The 16117-nt window shown below is 36.9% G+C and overlaps 1 long non-coding RNA gene across 1 annotated transcript in view; it reads left to right on the plus strand.

Moving 5' to 3' along the window:
• LOC143642798 (uncharacterized) overlaps positions 1 to 14485 on the plus strand; it is a 30703-nt gene extending 16218 nt beyond the window's left edge. The window contains exon 3 of the long non-coding RNA XR_013155871.1: positions 14383 to 14485. This is a non-coding gene — a long non-coding RNA (uncharacterized LOC143642798). The remainder of the gene's footprint in view (positions 1 to 14382) is intronic.
• The last annotated feature ends 1632 nt before the right edge of the window (positions 14486 to 16117 follow it).

Consider the following 16117-nt stretch of genomic DNA (forward strand, 5'->3'; position numbering starts at 1 on the left):
AATTGGACAAGAAGGGTCCCAAGTGGATCACCTAGGGTCCACATATATTTTTCCCTTCCCTACTATATAAAAGCAACCCTTCCTCTTCCTGCTCATCAGGGTCAGCTATCCCTGTCAAGATGGTGATTCCTTTTGTTGTTTAGACACAAAGAGTCTAAAGTGCCCAGACCTCAGTCATAGCTTGTAGCTCACTGAGAGCTATAGCTTGTGTATTCCCTGACAAGAATGCATCTCCTCTCCCCACTTTGGGGACAGGACCATCTAAACCTACAAAGCCCAGAGTTATAGGAGTAGAAGTACAAATTGCTCCAGTGAGTCAGTGAGAGTAAAGTCAAGTGGAACCACTGTGCATCCTCCCCTTTGTTCCTGGACCCATTTGTTCTTCCTACTGGAGACAATACCATATATAAGTCTCTGATTTGGTGTATATACTGCATCGTGAAGGATGGTACTCATCCTTGCTGAATATTGACTCTGAACTGTCACTTCAGCTGTACCTTCAGTAGGACAGTGCTCTATCTGGCTGGCTGCTTCTGGATGGTGATTCTGGATATAATATACCCAGTAGATACCTTGGTCATGAGCTGACACCCATCCCACTTTACTGTGAAATGCATTCTGTGTTTGGATGCTTTGTTGACTGTGGGTCCCCTGTCTGTGGATCAGGCCTTCTATAAACATCTAGATAGTGGTGCTGGCTAAGTTTCTGCAGGCAAGAAAAGCTAACACAAATCCAAAATAGGTAACTATCCTTATGAGAATGAACAATGGGCCACTCCAGAATGGAAAGAGCCCATATTGTTGACTTGCCACCAAGTGTCTAGTTGATCTCCTCAAGTAATAATGCCACATCAGGAACTCAACATTGGTCTCTGTTGCTGGCAGGTTAGAATTTAAGAAACTGAGGTAACTAGAATGACCTTAAGAAGCAAAAATTCATGCTGTTGAGCCCTGTGTAGCCTCCATCTCTGCCAACATGGTTACTCCATTCATGTATCCATTGTGATAATTTTAGGTGATCTATGACAAAGCTTGGCTGTCACCAACTGGTAAAATCTTTTTGTCTACTTAATTCAGTTCTTTTCCATGATGAATGCTTCTGGTCAGAGTGAACATGTGATACAAAAAATCTTTAACCTTTGTATCCACTCTCATATATCCATTCACATGCCTCTTCTCCAGACCTTCTCATCTCTAATATTCCAGTCCTTTTCCTGCCAGACTTTGCCACTGCCCAGAAATCTATATAAATTCTCACCATGGGTCACTTCTCTTTCCACACAAAGTGGTGGACTAGGAGCACTGGTTGTAGCTTTGTCTACTAGGAAGATTTTCCTTTCCACTGTGTTTTAGAGCCACCCCTGAATGTGGCTGTAATGTCTCACCATCCATTTTCAGCTTCTACCACATACTTTCATAAACCAAATCTGCTTTTTTCTCCTCCCAAAGTTGGCCAAATATGACCCTCTCTGTGGCCAGTACAATCTGAGAAGGCAGCGCTGATGCCACCATAGTGGATGCCATGGGGGTCTGGGCTACTACTTATGCATTTGACTCATGCCCTCTGGTTCTACTGGGATTTGATTCTGGATGCATCATTTCAATATTATGATGAGCTACTGCTGGGCCCATTGACTTTATAACTTGGCACATGTGACAGAATTCAGCCATAAAGGTTCCTTCTGGATGTATGGTCAGTTGGTGCTTCATGGTCATGCTTTTAAACTCTGCCAGGGCACAGTACAACACTAGGAGCTGTTTCTCAGAAGGAGTAAAATTCTCCACTACAGATGTCATGGCCTTTGCCCAAAACACCAGGGGCCTATATTGTGATCTCCCGCTTGGACTTGCTAAACTCCACACTGACTGCTGCAGAAGTCTTTGCTGCTCTAGGCTCCAATCAAGAGTTTGCAGCATTCCATGGTACCTAGTGTATGAGTCAGAATAGGAGTCCCATGTGTGGAAGGTGTTGCCTCCAGAGGCCCACCAAGCATTGTGCTTCTATCATTACAGTTGGAGACACAAGTTACAGAAATATATCTTTGACTCTGGAAGGGATATCTCCACATGCCTTTGACTACTGGACCCTTAAAAACTTTACAGAAGTAGCAGATCCCTAATATTCCTAGGGTTTATATTTTACCCTCTAGCTTCCACCAAAGGCCTCTAGCATACAAGCCACCTCTTACTTGTCTTGCTCAATCAGCATATTATCAATATATCAATGTGAGAGCCTACAAAATGTCCAGACAGCCAGATCTCTTCAAACTATAAAAGAGTTAGGGGTGGGGTGGGCAGTGGTGGCACAGTGGCAGAGTTTTTGCTTGCCATGCCAGAGACCTGGGTTCAATTCCCAGTGCCTGCCCATGCGAGAAAAAAAGAGTTGGCGGTGGAAGAGTTAACATAGGCCTTTGGCAAAACTGTAAATAAATCTTGGCCATTCCATGTGAATATGAACTGTTTCTGATTCTCGTTTCTGGTTGGAATATCAGAGAATATATTCACAAAATCAACACCACATACCATGTACATTAGGCCTTATTAGTCTGCCAACCAACAATATCATGCCCAGCACAGCAGCAATGGGAACTACTACTAGGTTAAACTTGCTGTGGTAGTAATGGCGCTAATCCAGAATGGCGCTAATCACTACTACCCCCTCAGGAACACAAAATTAACTTTTTTTAGTTTCTCTCATGGCTGGGATAAGGGACAGTTAGAGGCTTCCAGTTAGTTTTCCTTACTGTAATAGTTCTTATCTAACAGCTCAAGGATCCAATACTTAAACTGCCAAGTATGTCGACTGCAGTTATACTCTTAGAGACCAGGGAAATGTCACCAGAGAAGTCTGCAGACCCAGTGAATTCACTGTAAACCAGACTTGGCTGAGGGCTCCTACTCCTAGGCCCCCGCTCTAACAGGGAACCATGGTGACACTTCAGATTTCCAGATAGCAAAGTCTACTCAGATCATAGGTCTAAAGCTCCTTGAAATGACTCAGTAATATCTTCTGTCCCCACTGTAAATTCTTTACCCTCCTAAATGACTTAGGTCCCTTTGAGGAATGACTGGAGGAATCATTATATATACTTGCCACAATGTTGCAGGGTCCTTGTCTTAGGGACACAGACACCTCTTCAGTAAAGGGTTCCAGATATGGTAATTGCCCAGATTCAGGAATGGAGCAACAGATTATGACTGTCTATTGATATGACTTTCCTCAGCTTCCTGCCCCTCCACTCTCGCCTTCTGATTGTAGATGTTATGCAGCAACCTCATTTGTCCTTGAGGTAAATTGACCAGTTTGTCACAGTTCTTTGTAAGCAACCAGAGAGATCCTTTAGCTTTCACACTTAAGTTTTAACTGTTTGTAAACAGCCTTCAGTTCCTTATTATCTCTCTGTTGTGCATTAATACAACTCAGTAATAACCAACCAACTCCATTGCCCTTTCAAATGCCTAAATCATTCCAAGAATGTTCCTCAACACTTGAACTTTTTTCCCAAAATATTATCAGTGAAATCTTCAGCAATTAGGGCACTATCTTATGTCAGGGTACCTTATGTCTACTTTCTGTGCCATACATTCCATTCAGTGTGGGGGTCTTCTTTACCATCTGGTGGAGTGATTAGTCCCTAGACCCCATCTTACCACTTGCTTTCTCAGATCACTATAAGTACCAGCTTTCAGTTTTAGTCTTCTCTAAAGAAGACATCAAAACAGAATTAGAGTTGCAAGAAATTTATTGGGGACAATATCCCCCAATATTATTGGGGAAAATAGCCCCCCACAGAAAAGATTGCCCATTAGAGGAGGCTCATATTGGGCAGAATGATCTGACTCAATCATTGGCTTAGAGCAGCCTAGAAAGAATGTATTCTAGACATGAATGCTGCAATGACTCGTGAAATTGTGCATTAAGGGGCCATCAGCTAACTAGAGTACTCTGCAGATTCTCTCTTGAAGAAAGATCTGAGGGGTACACCCCCATGTAACAAAGAACTGTCCTCTATCCCTCATGATTTTCTTATGTCCAGCCAGACATTCATAAATGCTTTTTTAAAAAAATGTTTTATAGTTACCCAGGTCTAGAACCTCATCTGTTTTAAGAAGAAACAACAACAAAAAAATGATTTCATACAGTTTTAATATATACTGAATTTTTCATAAGTGCAAATGCTATGTAAATCAAGAGAAAATTATAGTTTGTTTTGCTTTGAACTTTACCAACTATTGTCTGCCATTTTGAAAAATTACATTGATACCAGACAGAGGCAGTGAATTCTCTGCTCAGTGGCTCAAATGACCAATTCCTGAGGTATTTCAAAGAGAAGCAGGAGAACAGATGGCCTAGTAGCCCAAAAATCTGTCTCCCCAAGTCTAGGGGGCTCAAGGCTTTTATGGATTCTAACAAGGGGAAATGCACTCATTACAATTTCAAATAGCAAGTCTAAGCAAAAAGAAAGGGTGACAGAGTTATCATTTCAATAGCAAAGTTCAAGCCAAAAGGAAAGGAGACAGAGTTATCATTTCAATAGCCTAAGCAGAAACAATTTACAAATGTAAAGGAGTGAAACTGGGGCTAGAAGCAGTTAATGGCTGACTCCTGTTCCTTCATTAGCATTAGATCCTTTGCGCTTAGAACTTCCAAAGTTAAAAAAAAAAAAAAAAGGACAAAGGCACAAGATACGGCTGTACAATCATTATCAGAGATAAAGGCAGTTGGATTCCAATTCAAAGATTTCAGATATTTCCCTCTTTCTACTCCAATATACCAGAAAGCAAAAAGAAATATCTATATAATGATTCAGCAACCATAATCATCCCTTAAATCCTAATTTCTTACAACATCACTCGCAGCAACACTGCCATAATACTTAATTGAGGTACTAATGCAGTATATCTATGTGTGCCTGTCTCATCTCATATACAATTATATTCTTTCTCTCCCCACACCCACATAACCTCTTTTACCCTTATTCCAAAATAGAGATATAAAGAAAAATAACATCCAAGCAATAATTTTAAGCATGTGGAATTCTCACACATTGATTACAGGAATATAAAACAGTACCATCTCTATAGAGAGAATTTGGCAATAGCTAAAAAACTAAAAATTCATTTATTTTTGACCCAGAAATCTCACTTCTCGGAACATATCTCAATGACAATATGACAAAAATATCAAAAACAGAATATGCAAGGACTCATGGCAATATTTGTAAGTAATATAAGACTGCTTTCAATCCAAATGGCCATCAATAGGTGATTGATTTGAATGTATTGTATACATCCATATAGTAGAATACTACACCACTATTAAAAGAACCAAGTAATATCTATGTATATTGCTATAGAATCTGAGGATATATTATTAACTTAAAAACAAAAGCAAGGTACAAAGAGTACATATGTCACTTTTAGGTAAGAAAGGAAGGAATACAAGCAAACACATATATAATATAGACTTACATGCTCATATTATAAAAAAAATTATGGAAGTATACACAAAAAGCTATGAAAATAGTTAGCCATGGGGGAGAGCAGAGTGAAAGGGAGAGGGATGAAAGCAAGCCCTTCCTGAGTGTATCTTGTTTAACAGTTTTGCCTCTGGATCCAGTGAAAGTTTAACAAAATTAAGAAACAAAGTTAAATGAAATAAAAATTCCCCAAATTAAACATAAAATGAAACAAATGAATCTAACTGAAAATCAAGTTGGCGATCTCACTACACAGAAATAATATTTTAAGTAACTTTAAGACTTTAAGTAAACTTGACTGTACCCCCCTACTTGAATATAGCCTAAGGACAAAAACAAAGAACTACAAGGAAATCTTAAACTTTATTCATTTATCATAGTGTTATTAGCAATACTGATATTATTTTGAAAGTATTTTATATATGTTTATATGAATAAAGCAAATAAGTGATTATGTTAGGAACCCAAGAATTTTGTTAGAAGAGGAAAGATATACAAATATAAAATCAAAGAATTTAAGTAAAAATCATAACTATTAGGATATTCTATAGAAGTAATTTTATCTTTAAAAATATACTTCCTAGCTCTTTCCACTGAAAAGGCCTAGGAACAACGATCAGTCCCATGGCAATGTGCACCCATACCATCCAGATTATGGTCTCTAAAAACCATTTCCCAGTAAAAAGAACCAAGACTCCTTAGAGAAATACTTGCCCTCAGGATTGTGGCAGAAAATGTATAAGATGAACCTGAAATATCTTCTAATACCCTCAAAGCAAGGAAGGCATTGATGAGTTGTGTTAGAAGATTTCAGAAGCCAAATTGAAGAAGTGCCAACTGGCCAAAGATGAGACAATTTGTGTATAATGAATGATGACTGAAATAAATTAAAGATATCAAATATATTAAAATCCTTGAGTGCATAATGATATTCAAAAAGAATCTGGAGGATGCTGGAGTACAAATTCATTATTTGAAGACTAGTTAATAAACATAAATTTTGTATTTACTTTTTTTGTATAAACAATTAAGGAAAGTAATATTCCTGATAATAAATGCAGAAAGGGTAATAAATATTAGGCTGTCACTATGTTGTATCTTTTAATGAAATAATGGAGCTGGGGAGTGATCATCAGTGGCTACTAAAACTATTGGGGGAATGTTGTTGGGAAACTTTATATTTTAAACTTTATAGATCATGCTGACAACACTGGAACTCACTAATCAACATTACTGTCAGAGAAAGACATAGCCAGATATGTATACGCTTTCTGCTGTGCTCCAATGAGATGGCCATTGTACCACCTGAGAACTATGCTTGCCCAAAAAACAAATCCAATTAAGCCTTTAGATCTAACACCCAATTACAATAAATACTGGGGTCAGAGAAACACGTTAAAACTGAGACCACAGATACACAATCAGAAAAATCCTGAATGTGGGAAACTATGTGACAAATGATCCAGTTTCTTTAACAAATAAATGACAGAAAATAAAAAAGAGAATCATCATAGCTTGAGAGATTTAAGAGACCTATCAGCCTAATGTAATGTATGGATTTATTTGCATCAGGATTCAAACAAATCAAATATATAAAGACATTAATGAAAATTTGAGAAAATTTTAAACTCGGGGTATATCATGATATTAAGGAATTATAGTTAAAACATGCAATTATGCTTCTTCTAAAATGATTCTTTTAATGAAATATACTGATGTATTTATGGATGACATAATATGATACCTAGACGCTCTGTGGGATTATCTTTAAAATAATCTGAGAAGGTGGAGATGTTACATAGATCAAGGTTCTCAAACCTTAGTGAACCTATAAATCACCTGGGGATTTTAAAACACAGATTCCTGGACCCTACACTGGCAATTCTGACTCAGCGGTCTGGAATTAGACCAAAGAATTTGCATTTCTTTTTTTTTTTTTTTTTTAAACATTCTTTTATTTGTACATTTGCTCACCATCCTTGTCCCTGCTCTAGGCATTCTTTTTTTTATTTTTACATGGGCAGGCACCGGGAATCGAACCCGGGTCCTCTGGCATGGCAGGCAAGCATTCTTGCCTGCTGAGCCACCGTGGCCCGCCCAGAATTTGCATTTCTAACATAGCTTAGGTGACACCTATGCCACTGGTCCAGGGATCACATTTTAAGTAGCATTGATGAGGATGAAAAAGATTGGGCATTGATAAATGATAATTATTGAAACTGGGTACTTAGTAAAGATCTAGTTCATTATACTCTTCTCTCTAGTATATATTTAAAATTTTTCATAATAAAATTTTTTTATAAAAAGCATTTGCCAATTTCTGAGATATTCATTATGCCTGCCAGTGTAGTTCCAAAACATTCGCATATTGCAATATATTTTTATTAATTAATCTCATTTTATTTATCCTTTATAGTACAGTTAGTATGTTATACTGATTTTTTTAATTATATATATAGATAGGTTGCACTATGTATGTATTTCACTTTAGGATGGTAAAGGCCTATTAAGACTTTATTTATAAAATGGGAATGTTGAGTCTGGTAGGGTGCGAACTGCTGATCTAAGGTAGTGTAGAGAAATGAAGACTATGGAGAACAGCAAGCTCGGACAGCTGAAGAGTGGGGATTTCACTGGTAATAAAAGCAGAGGCTTCACCAGATCCTCCACCATTTTCTCTTTCTTAAAAGAGGTTTAACTAATCTGAAATATTCTTGAGTCGTCCTGGGACATTTTCTAGTTCACCATATTCAAGATGGAAAAATGATTCTGAAAGCACAATTAATGTTTCTTCAACCAGCAGCCGACTGGGTACTGACCTCCATGAACTTGTGAGAGAACTCTGTTTTCGATAGACTGCTGTCCAGCACCAGAGAACAGCAGAACTGAAAGCTGTTTGAAAAAGAAAGCCTAAGCATAGCTGTACTTTAGAATCAACAAGGGAGCTTTTTAAAATGCTGATATCTGAGTCCCACCCTCAGAGATTCTGGTTTAATTAATCAAGAGTAACTAGGCGTTGGAAATAATAAACTCTGCAGGTGATTCTAATGTACAACCAAGGCTGAGAACCATTGTTCTTAAGTCTGAAGAAGTAATTCTCAAACTTTAGATGGAATCAGAAGAATATGGAGGGTTGTTAAAACACAGATCACTGGACCTCACTCTCAAAATTTCTGTTTCAGTAGATCTAGAGTGGGGTCCAATACTTTGTATTTCTCAACTAGTTCCCTACTGATGCTGATGCTGCTGGTCTGGAAACTACACTTTGACAACGTACAGCACTTCTGCACACCCTCCATGAAATGGTTTTCTCAAGGAAAAGCATTATGCTGTTGCTTGAGTTGCTGAATTAGCCACTTTTTTTTCTTTGTATGCTGTATGGCAGGGGTCACATTTCATTCTTTTTCCATGTGAGTATCCCCTTACTGCAGTACCATTTGTTGAATTTTTGGTTTTGTTTGGTTTTTTGTTTGTTTCTTTGCTTGTTTGTTTTGGAGAAGTGCATGGACCGGGAATCAAACCTGGGTCTCCTGCATGGCAAGCGGGAATTCTACCACTGAACTACCCTCATACCCCCTAACCATTTTTTTTAATGAAACACCAATTACATCTGAAAGAATATTTGACCAACTATGGTTTATCAGACCTGGGTATTCAGGAATAATTTTCTCAAAAATACATAGTGAACTAGTCCAAGAAAACAGCTGATGACATTTGTTGTCTATGACAAAATCCGAACATTTAAGATGTTAGTCTTAAAGTTATTTATTAAGAGGTACAAGTTTTATGTACTTATGTGAATGTCATATTTCACAATGATTTTTTAAAAAATGCAATTAACGGAGTTATCTCTTAGTGCCATAGAAAGAGCAAAAGTTTTAGAAAAAGATCCATGATTCAAATTCTATATCTGTGTTAGCCTGTTGTAAGATTTGGGGCAAAAGTAAAAAAGAAATAATTGTAATATCACCTTCTATAAAGCCTGAGAATGCTTTATAAACTGTAAAGTGATGTGCAAGTGTTAGCCACTATTATTATTATTACAGAGTTCAACATATATATCATATATATCAGTTCAGAAGTTTCTCTCAATGAACCTATCTGAAATCTTTAAACAGACTTTTGAGAATTCCCTAAATCATCATGTTTTCCTTTTTTATTTGATTTCCAAAATACTTTTAAAGTTATTGCATGGTGTTAATAACTTTATTGTGGGTTTGTTATGCTTTACTTGTTCTTCAAATGATATTTAATCTTCTAATTTATCTCCTTTAGACTGACTAAACTTACATATGTTTTGATTTTGTCAATGACCATGGAAAAATAAATGAGAAATAATAAAAAATATTGACAGATGGGAGAGAACATGGCCCTTGCATGCCACTTCTAAAAGTTCTGAAGCAACATTTGCTGCTATTACATTTCTGTTTCTGCAGCATATCACCCTCAGATAAATAAATAAAGCAGAGGATTTTCATTTCCAGTCAGTTGTCATAGCAACTTTTGACTATCCAGAGAAGGAATTCTCGTCTCTTAAGCCCTGAATCCAGAAGAGCTAAAAAAATTACAAAGAGTAAAATGAACATTAAAGGATAATTTGTAAGATGTGATGAAGCTAGCTGTTATTCAGAACTTTTTCACTAAATGTATGGGCAATTTTCCCCTGACATATTTATAGTTCCCCTGATACATATAGATTTCTGAACTCAATAGCAATAGACTAATAATAGCTACCACTTATCCATCATATTACATACCAGACACATAGAACATTATATACATTATCTTTTTAAAATACATACATATTAAGTGTGACATGATTTTTGCCCACAATTTATGGATGAGGAAATTGAGGTTTAGATAGATTAAGTAGTTTATCCAAAGTCACATGATAAGTGCTCAACCGCTCAGCTTTCAACAAAGTTAACCACCTCTTTACCCATTCTCCACTTTTCTGTATTTCCTCCTGCTTTACTGACCACTTTGTTGGCCTCTGTAGTTCTGCCTGATCTGTAAATGTTGACCTAGACCTGTACATTCTTCTTTATCCAGTTGATAACTTCCAGTTCTACAGCTTTAAATGCCTCTATGTGTTGATAATTCCCAAATGTGTCTCCTGCCCAGATATCCCACAGGCATTTCAGACACATATATGCAAGTGCTTGCTTAAACACTTAAATATCTTATGGGTAATCTCAAAGATAGCTGTCCTTTCTTTAGTTTTCCCTATTTCAGTACATGACAGCACTGTCTAACCCAGTTCAAGCCAAAATCCTTGAGTCATCCTTGATTTCTTCCTTTCCCTCATGCCCCCACTGCTCCTAATTTATAAACAACTCATGTCAGATTTATCCACGAAATCTAAAATCTCTCTACATCTGTCCACCTCCGTTGCCTCCTTTTTAGAGAAGGTCACTGTCTTCTTCATGGATTCCTAACCAGTAACTTTTTTTAAATTAATTTATTTATTTATTAAAAAAATTTAACAACGAACGAACTAAAACATTAACATGTGATCATTTCATTCTACATATATAATCAGTAATTCACGATATCATCCCTTAGTTGCATATTCATCATTTCTTAGAACATTTGCATCAATTCAGAAAAAGAAATAAAAAGACAACAGAAAAAGAAATAAAACGAAAACAGAAAAAAAAAGATTATACATACCATATCCCTTACCCCTCGCTTTCATTGATCACTAGCATTTCAAACTAAATTTATTTTAACATTTGTTCCCCCTATTATTTATTTTTATTCCATATGTTCTACTTGTCTGTTGACAAGGTAGATAAAAGGAGCATCAGACACAAGGTTTGCACAATCACACAGTCACATTGTGAAAGCTATATCATTATTCAATCATCCTCAAGAAACATGGCTACTGGAACACAGCTCTACATTTTCAGGCAGTTCCCTCCAGCCTCTCCATTACATCTTGACTAACAAGGTGATATCTACTTAATGCATAAGAATGACCTCCAGGATAACCTCTCGACTCTGTTTGGAATCTCTCAGCCATTGACACTTTGTCTCATTTCACTCTTCCCCCTTTTGGTCCAGAAGGTTTTCTCAATTCTTTGATGCTGAGTCTCAGCTCATTCTAGGATTTCTGTCCCATGTTGCCAGGAAGGTCCACACCCCTGGGAGTCATGTCCCACGTAGACAGGGGGAGGGTGGTGAGATTGCTTGTTGTGTTGGCTGGAGAGAGAGGCCACATCTGAGCAACAAAAGAGGCTCTCTTGGGGGTGACTCTTAGGCCTAAATTTTAAGTAGACTTGACCTGTCCTTTGTGGGGTTAAGTTTCCTATGAACAACCCCCAAGACTGGGGGCTCAGCCTATAGCTTTGCCTAACCAGTAACTCTTTTTTTTTTACCAGTAACTTTTTAATCAAGCCCCGTGCTTCTACTCTCCAAAGAACAGCCAGAATGAACTTTTTTTTCACCTGGGCAGGCAATGGGAATCAAAACCGGGTCTCCAGCATGGCAGGTGAGAATTCTGCCACTGAGCCACTGTCACACTGCCCTAGAATGAACTTTTGAGACCAAAATCAGATGATGCTAACTTTGAAGCCTTTAATAGCTTCCTATCACTCTTAGAATAAGATCTGACCTCCTTACTGTGGCCTAGAAGTCCCTACCTGGTCTGGCTCCTGCTTTCTGCTCCAGTCTCATCTATGATTCTCCCCCTCCATCATTCTGCTATAGCTACAATGTTCTCTTTTCCTTCCCTCAAACACATCAAGCTCTTTTTTATCTCTGGGATTTTGCCTTATAAAGAATATAAACTATCTCAAACATGCCTCAGTTCATTTTCCCAATTGGCTGTTTTTCATTTTTCAAGTTTCAACTCAAATATCAGCTTAGAAATTATCCCATCTAAAGTGATATTCTGTTGAGCTGTCAGTCCGTCACCTTATCTTTGTTTTCTTCATAGTGTTTATCAGAAGCAGAAATCTTTACTATTTCCCCCTACATTCACTAACTTAAGCCCCATAGGGCCAGGAACAGACTGTCTTTTTTATTATATTTTCAAAGCCTAGGAGCATATAGGAGGTGTTCAGTAAATATTAGAAGGAAGGAAAGAAAGAGTTAAAGAGAAGTAACAGTGCCAGGATCTGATCCCAGGGCTATTATTTTATTCCAAAACTATGCTTGTAACTCCGTATTTTCAGATCTACAGAATGATTTTAGTCATGTTTCTTTGTTCTAACTCTAGACTGATGCCTGAATCTCTCAACACCCTAAGTTTGAGAAGGGGATGAGAGTAGATGAGCTGTGGTAGACTGAAATTGAAGGACTTCCAAATATCTGTGCACCTACCCTTTCAGCTGGCAAAATCTTTTTGGGCTAAGGGAGGGAATACACTATAGTGCAGTTTTTATTCCTTCAGAAACAAGGGTTAAATTCCTTGAAGGAACTCAAAATATTCCCCATCGTCATTTGCCTCCCCAACCAAATTCCCAAGGTCTAAAGACTCAGGGCCCCTGCCTGACCCCTCCTCCATTTCGAGAGCAAGTCTCACAGCCACCTACATGACCCAGACAGACGTTCCAGTTCAAAGAATGCAACCCGCCTCCTCTAATAACCACAAGAGTCTGCTGAAACTCTATTATAACCAAATCTCACAGGACAAACTTTATAAGCCTTTCCTGGGCACGCCTCTCCCTCTCCCTTTTCCTCTCTTCGCTTTGGGAAGAGTGTAGACTTTCATCTCCCAAACAGCCACCTTTGGGGAAGATCTTCCTGTCCATAAGCCCCTAATTAAACTCATGCCATCTTCTAGTATGTTCTTTAGTCTCTGGGTTGTGCTGAGCTGGAACACAAGGTAACTAGGTAGTTGTTTTCACAAAGAACATTGTTCCAAAATGTTAATTTGGGGAGTGCAATTGACAACCATACAGCCCATTGCCACTCATTCTTTCATTATTCTTTAATTATTGACGTTGAAATGGGATCTAAACAACTCATGAAGAAGGAAGACAGAAGGAAGGCACAGCACACCAACACCTGAAACCAGAAAGGGCAAAAGATAGCACGAGGAAAGAACTGGATGCCTCTCACAGCTGACCTCCTTCAGACTGACCCAAAATTAGTGGGGAAGTCTAGGCAGTTCCTAAGGAAAGGAATAGGGAAAGGAGGATACAAGGATATTTTTCCACATGGAATATAGTTCTGCGTTATACAAGTATACAAAGAATTTGAATCTCAAATAACTCTCTCTACTTCTGGCACCAAAAAAATAGCATGCCAAGGCCTGAGAGAAATAAATTGTTATAATTTGCATGTTAGTTGGCTTCAGTAGGCTTGGCTCCCGAGCCTTTTAAATGTCAAGTATTTTAACATTAAAACACTTAGCTTTCAACACTCTGGAAACTCGCAATGCTAATGTTTTTGTTTTGTATCTTAAATAACAATTATTTGGCTGAAGTCTTTCCTCTCTGAAACACTTAAATTCCTAACCAGTAAGAAACTTGCAGGGAATGTGGGGAGTTTGGGCCACAATGGAAAATGGAAAATTAGTTTTACTCTTGACCTTGATGTTGACTTGTGTGACCTGGCATACAAAGATCATTTTTCTTCCTGCAGTTTCATATTTTTCATTATAAAACATAAAAAATAAAATGGACATTATATTGAGATCACTGGAAAAATGGAGAAGCCTAGTGTGGTTATTTGTAGATGTACTTATATCGCATCCTATTATGTAAGTGCTATTTTTAAACATAGAATTCTGTACTATATGATATCTAAGTTTCATACAGTAAAAACAGAATTTGATTGTTTATCAAAATCTAATATCTCGAGTTTCTTTTATGTTAATGGAATGAAAGAGCCATGGTAAAATTGAAATGATATAATCTCTCGAGTTAAATTTGTCTTTTCTTATTCTGCACAGACATACCTCGCTACTGTGTCTGAAAAGTTCTCTTTTGATTACTTGATGCTCCATCTCATGCCTCTGACCTTAGACCTACAAACACCACATTTTATATGGAAAGGTATTTTACAGAGAAGAAATACAACAAGACATAAAAAATATACAATCTCTCTAGTAAACAAAGAATGCAAAGTAAAGTCAGACATCTTTTCTGCTTAGCCACTTGGTGAATATTAAAATTGACAATTAAAAAATAAAATGCTCATTGTTGACTACAGTCTAAAGAAACACTTAAAAAACTGCTAGCGGTAATATGAATTGGTAACAGTATAGTAATATGAATTGCTGAGGAACAATTTGGCAATATGTATCACAAGTCTAGAATTTCATTTTCAGTAGCACGGTAGTACACAAAGCCATAAACACTATCGAGTGTGGGCAGGAATGAGAATTACTAGAATCCTTACACAGTGCTAATGGGAATATAAAAGCTGGTGAGGCCCCTTAGGAAAACAATTTGGCATTACCTGGTAAGGCTAAAGACGTGCATGCCTTATGATCTAGCAGTTCCACTCTCAGGTATGTATTCTAGAGAGACTCTTGCACATATGTTCATACCCACACTGTTGGTAAGAACAAGAAAACAAAACCAATCCCAATTGTTCATCAGTGTTCTGCAGACAATTAAACACAGCCATGAAAATGAATGAATTACCGTTATACACAACAAAATGGATGATTAGGAAAGGAAGATTGAGAGATAAAGCAACTTGGTAATACATATGGTATTATTTTATTTTGTATAAAGTCCAAAAACAAGTAAAACATAAATTCATATAGGTGGTAAAACATATATTGTTTAGGGAAATAAATATATATGGTAAAACTAAAAGCAAGGTGATGATGGACATAAATTCAGTATAATGGTTATCTCTGAGGAAGAGAAAAGAGGATAGGATTGGAAAAGGGAACACAGGGGACTTTAAAGGTAAAAATAATGGGTTGTATTCCTTTAATTTGGTGGTTAGTGAAAAGGTATTTGGTTGTACATGTGTTTCTTTCTACTTAATAAATATTTTTCTATCCAGTTAATGTCTAATGAAAGCGTAATAAAGAATTTAATGCCCCAAACCAGATATAAATGAACACAAATCAAATGATTGTATGTAAAACTCTATACCTATAATATTTATAAATAGCATAGAGAGATATTTGCAAAGACTTGAACTGATGTAGTGATCCTTATTATCAACCAGTGACTTAATTTGGGCTGATTTACTCTCCTCATTTTACTTTACTAGGTTTGTTTTGTTCTGACAAAGAACAATGTGACCCTTTTTATAAAGACAATAGGCTAGTTTTAAGTTTACCTTAAAAAAGGTAAACTCACAGGATTATATATATTACATACATATTTATATTAGAATAGCATAACAAATGAGACCTTGGAAATCACTTAAATGTCTATCAATAGCGGATTGGTTAAATGAATTCTGGTATAGCCATACTTCGTCATTAAAATCCTACAGAAGAGTATTTGAAACAAGTACTAAAAAATGGGATTTCTTTTTCAGTAAAATGCACATATATATGTATGAATATATATGTATATATATTTTTTCTAAACAGAAAATACTCTAGGAATATAGCCAAATATTTCTATACCTATACCAAAAATAGGAATAGGGGTTGAATTATGGTTGATTTTATTTTTTTCTTTTTGATTTTTCTGTATTTCCTACAATGTAGATAT

This window comes from Tamandua tetradactyla, chromosome 7 (assembly GCF_023851605.1).
Source record: "Tamandua tetradactyla isolate mTamTet1 chromosome 7, mTamTet1.pri, whole genome shotgun sequence".
Classification (NCBI taxonomy): Eukaryota; Metazoa; Chordata; class Mammalia; order Pilosa; family Myrmecophagidae; genus Tamandua; species Tamandua tetradactyla.